General features: G+C 45.2%; 1 long non-coding RNA gene across 1 annotated transcript; it reads right to left on the bottom strand.

Annotated features, from left to right (window-relative positions):
- Positions 1-407: 407 nt before the first annotated feature.
- On the bottom strand, positions 408-9,161 carry LOC137862507 (uncharacterized). Its single transcript, XR_011100331.1, has 4 exons — positions 9,028-9,161; positions 4,586-4,916; positions 4,410-4,492; positions 408-929 (listed from the first exon to the last, which is right to left on the bottom strand). It is a non-coding gene; the product is annotated as an uncharacterized lncRNA (long non-coding RNA).

Here is a 9,161-nt window from a genome sequence, read left to right as displayed (position 1 = left end):
GCACCCCAGCCCCAAAACCATGTCCCCTGGGGTCTGCTCCTTCCTGGCTACCAGGAATTTAAGCTGCAGAGTACAGAACTGTAAGAAATCAGCTTCTATTTGTCATTGATCTTAAGGCCATTGTACTGATTTGTTATGCTGCTCATCACTGAAAGCCAGATCTTCAGAGGACATGGCTGGGGAGGTCGCAGTGGGGAAACCTTTGCTTTAATTCCTGAGGCATGGGAGGTGTTTTACTCTTTGGGCTCACAGGGCAGCTGCAGACTCAGCAGTACCATTAGTTTGGGAACCGAGGATGTCACCTCGTGCCTGTCCCCATGGCGCCTTCAGAAAAAGTGCAAGATTGGAGCCCTCTGTCCTAAAGATCTCTGGAAGATTTTGAGCTGGGTTCTTGAGCAAAGGGGCAGGAGGGGCTGAGGGAACTGAGAAGCAGTGTTTGCAATCCTGATTTGAGGAAATGCTTGTGTTGATCAGGGCATTATGCCCTCCATCTATTCATCATCCCTTGCTCAGCTGAGGTTTTACATTGGCCAGAATTGGCCAAATCTGGCAAGTTTCTCTCTGTGTATTTACTCTTTCCTTGTCACCCTTGCAAACAAACGCGCACACCACACGCTGACTAGTTTATCTATATAACGCACACAGACTATCATCTCTTATGAATGCACCAAAAAGGTCAGAGTACTCAGCTTGCATTGCAAATCAGTACCAGTTATGTACTCTGACAGCACCAGATGTCAGCTCCAAAATGAGCCACATCTGCTCGGTGGGGCGGGGGGAGCAACGCATGCGAGGATGAGAGCAGAGTCCCGAGTGGCCCCGCACAGCCGGGGCTGGGGGCTTGCCCTGCAAATGCAGCCATGGGTCTGTCTGCAAAGTCCTCTCTCCTGGGACTTGTTGCTCTGGTGGGGCTGAGTTGAGAACGAGACCTGCAGGCAAAATACCACAGTCAGCCAAAACAGCTGAACTGGGCTGGCCTGAGCACTGCAATTCCCTTCCCTGGCTCCGAGCCCCTCAGGTCTGCTCTTCTTCCATCATCCAAGCTCCCCACTCCAAGATGTGCCTTTGAATTTCTACATTTACAGTGAATTGCCAGGAAACGGGTAGCAGCCATGTTCAATGAGCATTTTAGGATAAATGCCATAGAGCAAAAACCGAAACATGATCTGCTTTAATGTTACCTGTTCACAAGTATTAAAAATAAAAACAATAAAAAATATGCATTTTAATAGCCATGACACACTTCCTTTAGATGAGATATGATGTTATAGACTCAGAGTGGTTTCCTTCACCTTGTCAAGTCTTCGAGTAGCATCTCCCCCTGGCATGCTGCTTCTCCTGGGCACCTGGGGCAGATCCAGGCTGGCAGCAGCATGGGCACAGCGACCTGCTCTGGCCCCAGAGCACCCAGCCTGGATGATCTCCTCCAAGTCACACCTTCTGAGCTAATCCTGCCCCTTCTGAGGCTCAGGAAATATACGCTTGCTGAACATCATGAGAATAATTTGGCTTATTCATCTGTTTGCCTTTTTAAGGTAAGGGCAGGGAATGTTTTCCTTTCCTCCCTTGCACATTGCACTTGACATGATAAATCTTAGAACAGTAATGAGAACAAGTTAATATGGGACTATATTTTCTCTGCTCATAATGAGCTTTGTCATGGAAATGGATTGATTTTATGTCACTTTCTGTTCTCTTTATAATTTTTATGGGTGGAACAAGGTAGCAAACTTCTATCTCTCATAAATTCAATATAAATTTGCCTTCACCTACATAACTCACTGTGTATTTTGGCCACTTATTTCACTGCTTCCTTGTTTGCAGCCTAGAAAAAAAAAAGGAGAAATGGCCAGTCCATGAAAATATGGAATATTGAAAAGGTCAGAGCCACGTGGCATGAAACCACCATCCCCTGCAGCACTGCTCCAGATGTGCCTCGCTCTGTTCCTCCGGCAGCATCATCAGCGCTGGGGGAGTTGGGGGAAGGCAGATCTCACCTAAGGGAAACCCGAATGCAAAGGAGGGGAGCTGCAGCTCCCTGCCCTGCTCAGGGCACAGCAGATGTCCCTCCGTGCAGGCAGCAAGCAGCACACCGTGCTACCACCAGCCACCCAGCTCCCATCGTGCCACCACTCTCCTGCCACCACCACTGCCAGCCCTGCAGAGGGAAGGAGCGTTTACTGACTACCACCTGCTTCTGCTCTTCCCAAAGCTGAGGGATGTGGATCAATTCTGAATCATTTCCACTGAATGCTACACAGCTTTGTCCATCCTCTCCTAATTTCTTGTGTACTTCTTTTTATTAATCCCCCTCCTCTCCAATTCAGCAGCTGCCACCAGCAGGGAGAGGCAATTTTCTCCCAGGTGCACACAAAGTAATGAGGGAGGGAACTTTAAGCACTCCTCCTGGTAGGGCTGGATTAGAGGCATTTCTACACACCGGTGCTTGTCTCTCATTGAAACTTGAAAATCCTCATTGAAAATAGAAACATGGAAATAAAAAGGGGGGTTCCTTTTGTGTATCTGGCTGTATGCAAAATTAGCTGTAACAACAGCAGTCTTCTTGCAGGACAGCTCTCTGTTGCTCCTGCAGTAGCAGAGCAGCAGGAATGGACCTGAGGATGGCCAGCGAGCACCAGAGCAGCCTCAGCGTGTGCTGAGCAGTTGCAGAGCTTCTGCCAGGTATGGATCTGGCCTCTGGAAGTCAAAGTGGATCGATAATTTGGACCCATAAAGAACTGGCGTGGAGTCAGAGGCTAGCTCAGGTCTCTGAGAACTGTTGCCCATTGCAGTAAAACTGCAGATTCCCATAATAAGAACAACAAAAAAAGCATTGCTTAATGTTTTTTTGGGGGTGATAACTCTTTTAAATGAGAAGAGGGCACAGGAGAAGAATAAAGCGGGGAAATTGCAATTTTGCATTTTATGTGCTAAAAACAATGGAGGGGTGATGGGAACATGAGGCTGCTATTGTACAAACTGTTGAGGAAGCCAAGCTCCAGCTTTGCTCCCATTAAGCATTAACATCTGGAGATAAGAGTTTACAAGGCAATATTGCCTTGAAAATGATGCACAGACAGAGCTTCAAGTCGCTGTCTTGGCTACATATTCACAGCTCACTGATTTTATGCTCCTTGTTTCCCCCTAAATTATTCATCCTCAGCACCCTATGTTGCGTTTTCTTTACATCATGCCACGGTGGGAAAAGGAGGAGCAGATCCTGCAGGTACAGGAGCTCCTCTTGTCCCTGCTTTCATTCTCCAGGTGCTGCACATTTCCTACGTCTTTTGCTTTCATGGAGACCTATGTAGCCAGCCCTAGCAGATCCGGGAGCCCTCCACCCTCCCGACCAGACACATTTCACAGCTGTCACACCGAGGTGACAATGAGGTCTGTGCACAAATGCTTTCTGGGCAGTGAATGCCCACAGTGGGCTGTGCTCAGCCCAGGAAATCAGGCACGCTCATACTTCAAATCCTCTCCTACCTGCATTGCTCTTCAGATAAAAATTACTCTCCACTCCAGCAGAAAACAACATCCCACTTGAACTTTGTCAAAGACTCCTCCACTTGTGTGCAGAGCCCTCATTAACACTCCTCGCTAAGCCACCAGGCAGTTGTTTCTCTGCTACCTTGTGGTTACATTCAAGAAGTGCTTCCAAGCATCCATCAGAAGGAGAAACTCAGCAGATTCCCCTGAGCTCCCGTGTGCCCTGTCAGGACCTGTCATACTCTTGTCTTTCAAGGTTGCACATCTTCTATCAACACCTCAAAACCACCACAGTAATAAATGAGAGAAGCCTGGGGGGACATTATTCACCAAAATTTGTATCTACCCTTGGGTGACTCCTCACACCCACTTAGAATAACGAGGGCAGGACAGTGTGAACTCACATTTCCAGGGCTGTGACCATTTCTTTGACTGCACGACGCATGGCATTGAGCACATCCATCAGCTAATTGATGGATAACTGGCTTGTCAGCTCAAAATATTCCTTTCTGCTGTAAGTAGTAAATGTAGGAGAAAAAGCCAGCTGGGAATCAGTATCAGTTTTTCTATATGCAAAGATTTAAGATAAATCTTTTTTTTTTTTTTTTTCTTTTTTTTTGGCAGCTGATGCAGAATTGGAGCTGTTCAGCATAGCTCTATTGCTTAATATAGGGGCTCCAACATATTCTTCACATCTGAATGGAGCTATGAAAGCAAGCTGTGATTTATAGTGCACCTTTCATTTTATATCTCTGATTTAGCAAGGCTGGGATTTGATTCTGTGGGGAGTTTTTCACTGGCATTTGCAAAGCACCAGACTATAGCAAGTTGTGAAGGACTTAGAGGCAAAAGAAAAATTGTTACTGTACATCCCTAACTGAGCCAGAGCTCTCTGAATGAGGACAATAAGAAATGTTTACCCTGCAAATGCTCTTTCAAATCCTCCTTCAAGAAGTCTGCTCCTTCTGCAGCATTGCTTTGTCACCTCCACTTTATGGCATACCTATAGGGAACAAGTCAGGGGACAAAACTTGCAGCAAATATACCTTCCATTTTCTAAATCGGGAAGGTTATAGATTGTCCTGGTTAGACGCACCTGGATGAGGTAAAATGATTTGAATATTATCCTTTTCCATCAACCACCTCCTTGACTTTTTTTGCCATCTGTTGCCCAGCCTCTGCAGGAGCATCCATCGGCATAGGGGGACCTGAGAGCCGTGAGCTGCCGTAACCAAGCAGGAGGCTCAGGCAGTGCAGACGATGGCTCCTGAATCAGCAGGGATTTTCCCCTCTTTGTTCTCTCCTTTTGTCATGGATCCAGTGCTGCACACCCAGGTCTCACCTCCGTGCCCAGCCAGTGAGTGCTTAGTGCTGGTGCCTAGAGTGGAACGGGTGCACACGTAAAGCAGATACCACACTTAATACAGCTGCAACAGAAAAAAAAAGAAGGAAAGGACATTGACTGGGACCACAGGGTGTTAACTTGACAAAAAAAAAAAAGCCAATAACGTGATTGTATAATTTTACTTCTCCTTGCTGACCATACAGCATGAAGATTCCTCCTAGGTTCACGTCACCAGAACTGCATATTTAAATAAAACTTGCATCATTTAACACTGTATTGAATATGGGTGACATTTATTTGCATTCCTTTTGCTCCCATTAACGCGAGTTTTGCTGTTAGATTTGTTTGTTAATCCTACAGATGAAATTAAACCGAGGCTGTTATACATAAAGGGTTTGCATGGATCAGATCTAATAATGTCATATTGTGGTATTTTATACAAAATGATTAGCTCGTAATTGGTTTAATGGAGGAAAAAATAAACAAAAGCCTCCATGAAATGGATATTTCACATGCCATGCATGGCTGAGGTTATGCTAACCACACAAGTTGTATCTGCAGCTTCATGCTGGACACACTCCTGTTCCCCCTGAACCAGCAGAGATATTCCAGTGCTGGGAGCAAGCTCAGATGAAGGATGCCATCAGACAAAAGGAAGTTGCTGTAATTCACTGTGGTTTTACCGATGCTGGCACTGCTGAGTGTGCAGCAATGTGTTCTGATAAGGAGCACAGCTCCCTCTGTAAGGTGTCCTGCAGGAATATTCTGCTCTGTTGCTGTTGGTGTGTGCAGCAATGTTCTTTCTGGACTTGCTGTCCTTTGACACAACAGCAGCTGTGACAAATCGCTGCAAGGTAAGATTTTGGAGCTCCATTCTGCAGCAGCACCGACACCTCCCCACACCTCTGCGGTCTGCAAGGCGCAGGTCCCTGCCGGCTGCAGCGTCCATCCATCCCCGTCACCCTGCAGCAGCTTCAAGTCCACCACAGGTCCACGGGGCACATGAGCTGAGGTGATGTGCAATGCCAGAATGCCAGCACGGAGACAGTTAAGGCTTTAAAACAAATATTTTTTATTTTTAGTATCATTATTATACGCACTACATCAAACGGTTAAGCATCATTTTAGTTTGGTGTCTCTTTAGAAATTCTATTCCGCTCTGTTAATACCAAGGCAGCTCTGATAATTTACCCCAGTGGAGGATTTGTCTCTTGTTTTGTTCAGTGGCATGACCAGGGTATTTGTGTATTTTCTGTTCTAATGTCAGAGTGACTCAATGACATGCACAGGCTATTATTCAATAATGATGCCTAAATGGAGCTATCAGAAGGGTTATTATCAAGGTTATTAAAAAGCAATTCTTTCCGCCTTCAGTTCAACCATGAATTGCAGAGCTAGCCATCATCTAGGTGAGGATGTGCGTATTAATCAAGTGGCTTCCTATGGTCCACCTAGATATCCTGAGCGTGGATAATGATTGATTTACTCCACTCCTAGATTAGCACACAATCAACCAGGGGTGCTGAACATCTGACCAGCAGAGTTAATTCATAATGCTTGGCAACCATTTTGTAATTTTCTCACATCTGTTCTTCCTGGCTGAGACACGACATTTCTTTTAGGAGCCCAGAAAATGGCACGTAGAGCAATGTTTGTGGAGCAGCATTCCCTGCTATCAAATGGTAACGGTCCTACTAAAACCCCTTTCACTTCAGTGCATTTCCAGGAGAAATAAGCTTCTATAAAATAATACACCAGATGCTAAATTAAGGAATACGCCAATAATTTCTTTTAGTAATCATTTGAAGATAGCTGCATGTAATTGCATCCCTATGCAAATCAGATTTGATCAGGTAAGTTACTAATGAGGCTGTGAGCATCATTTGGGCTGAGTCACCAGCTTTAGGGAAATGTATTTAATTTCACTTCTTGCTTGCTTAGGTAAAAGGCAGCTCATGATTGCTCTCACATGCTTCTAGCAAAGCCCACAGTGCAACATGACCTGCATCTGTTGCTGCAATTTCTTTGAACACAAGCACGGTGATGCAGCTGCCTCGGGTCTCTTCCATCGACTCTGTGCTACCAGGGCACGCGTTTTGGGTTGGGCAAAATTCTCGCAGTCCCGTCAAGCCAACCAACGCATCCAGAATTAAATGTTTTCCCATTTGCTGTTATCATCATTTTTGCAGGCTCCACTTCAGCTTCGCTGCACACTTCTAATGCATTCAATATTGCTTTTTGCAAGCAAAGAGATCAGAGGTGCCAAGACACAGATGTGCCTGCTCCAGCCCCTGTCTGCTGCCCGCAGCATCCTAAGGGTGGCATAACAAAAATTGAAATGGCCACTAAAGGCAGAAAGACTTCTCTCTGGTCTAGCTGTCCATTACATTGTCAAAACCATTCGTCCTGGCCTGGGAAGTTGTCAAAGATGAAGTGTGCAGAACTAATGTGAGGGTGGATTTAATAAAGAGTATTCTGAGAAATATTGCTTGCACAATCAATAAAAAGGTTTGGAGAGGCCCTTAGGGCTTTTGGACTGGGATTTGAGCACAAGGAGCTGAGCTTCAGCAAAATTGGAGATACAGGCATGCCCAGAGAGCATGCGTGCCTCACCTGCTTAGACTTAAGCTTTGTGTGTGATGTCTTTTAAAACAAAATTGTGGAGAGTGAGAAGGATTACATTGATTTGGAGTAACTGCCCAAAGTGGCTGAGAGGAGGAGAGGAGGTATCATTTGTATGCAGAACGACATCGTCTATCAAAAATAAAGAGGATTCTGGAGTCAGTGTCCTAGAAGCTGGAGTCATAGCAAATCCAGTTGGACAGACCAAAACTGTTTTGCTGGAAACACATGAAAAGTCTAGTGGAGAACCAGCTCAAAGAACTGAAAAGGTGCTGTACCTTTGTGTTGAATAATTCAACAGTGGGGAACTCAGGTTTAATTGCCTCTTCTGCTTGTAAAACAAAAAATACTGCAGCTCTATACCTCTGATATTACGGCATGAACTTAGCACCTTGCTCTGAGGAAGTTTAGGTGTTTTAGAATAAATGTTTCTTCCAACAAGTGGTCGACCTGTCAGAAGAAGAGACCTTACTGCACGCAGTACTATCAGAGTCCTACTCGCCATGCCATTTCCCCATCTGCCAGACCCAACAGGGAGCTGATCACGTCTGGGAAAGCATCACTGGTACAAGTCAGAGGGTCTTGGGTTAGCCACTCACCCCGGGGCTGAATAAAGGCACAGAGCTGTGGCACTGAACCCAGATATCCCACCCTGCTTTAGGAATGAAGCTGTAGGATAAAAAGGGGACTCTTCCTGAAGCCCTGTTTTATGAGAAAACAAAACAAAACAAAAAAGCCACTATTTTTAGAGAGTATTTGGCAATGCCACCAGATGAGGAGCACCCAACTCACAAATCTCTCCAGGGTACAGCCTTGTGGGAGCTGAGAAGATGCTGAGTGCTGTTACAGCCACCACAATTTGAGATATGTTCAGAAGACAAGGTTTAGGGGAGGATTTGCTGCAGGCTTGGCTGCACGGGCAGCTGAAGCATCCCTGGGGTGTAGGAGGTGTAGGGGGCTTGGTGCTTGTCCCCAGCAGGGACTGCTCGAGCCCCACTCAGCTCAGTGAAGTGGCCTCCTGCGGCCGGATAATTTATGCCTTGTTATGTCTTAGCTCTGTAATTTACCAAAATAAAGAATAACATTCCTGTAACAGAGATTAATGGCTGTCAGGCTGCAAAGTAATTTTTCAATATGAAATGGAGCAAAACTTACATTTTTAGCACAATTTCCCAGTTCAGTGATGCACCTGGTAATAATTATGATTTACATTAACCATAACATCATCCTTCTTATATCAACTTGCTTTAGTGAAGAATGAAATAGGCCCTTGTTAAATGTTTCATGAAATAATTCAAATTACATATGCTAAAATTTCCCAGCTCCCACCAGCCAGGCTAAAAATCAACAAGAATGAAAATTAGTTGCTGCTGCAAAGGCCCAGATTCTGCATTTGGAATCGTGTGAGCACAGCCTTAAGTTAATTACACCAACAGCTGACAAAAGCTTTAAGTCCAAATTGACGATGCAACAGCAAAACCCATTCTCTGCAGAATATCTGTGCACTATGACTACACTCAAGATAACTTCCTCCTGTAAAAAACAAAACAAAACAAAACCAAAAAACGTACTGTCCCTGATGTCAACGAAGTTCAGCCCATCAAGACCATCTAATTAATTGACTTCCAGCAGTAGGACTGTAGCAAAAAGTCTGTCATTTGTTGCTTTGCTGATCTAGGGCCTGAGTGTCTCTTATTCTCCAAGG

Source organism: Anas acuta, chromosome 11 (assembly GCF_963932015.1).
Source record: "Anas acuta chromosome 11, bAnaAcu1.1, whole genome shotgun sequence".
NCBI classification, from domain to species: domain Eukaryota; kingdom Metazoa; phylum Chordata; class Aves; order Anseriformes; family Anatidae; genus Anas; species Anas acuta.
Note: the sequence above shows the minus strand (reverse complement) of the source record. Positions and strands in the feature narration are given on the sequence as shown.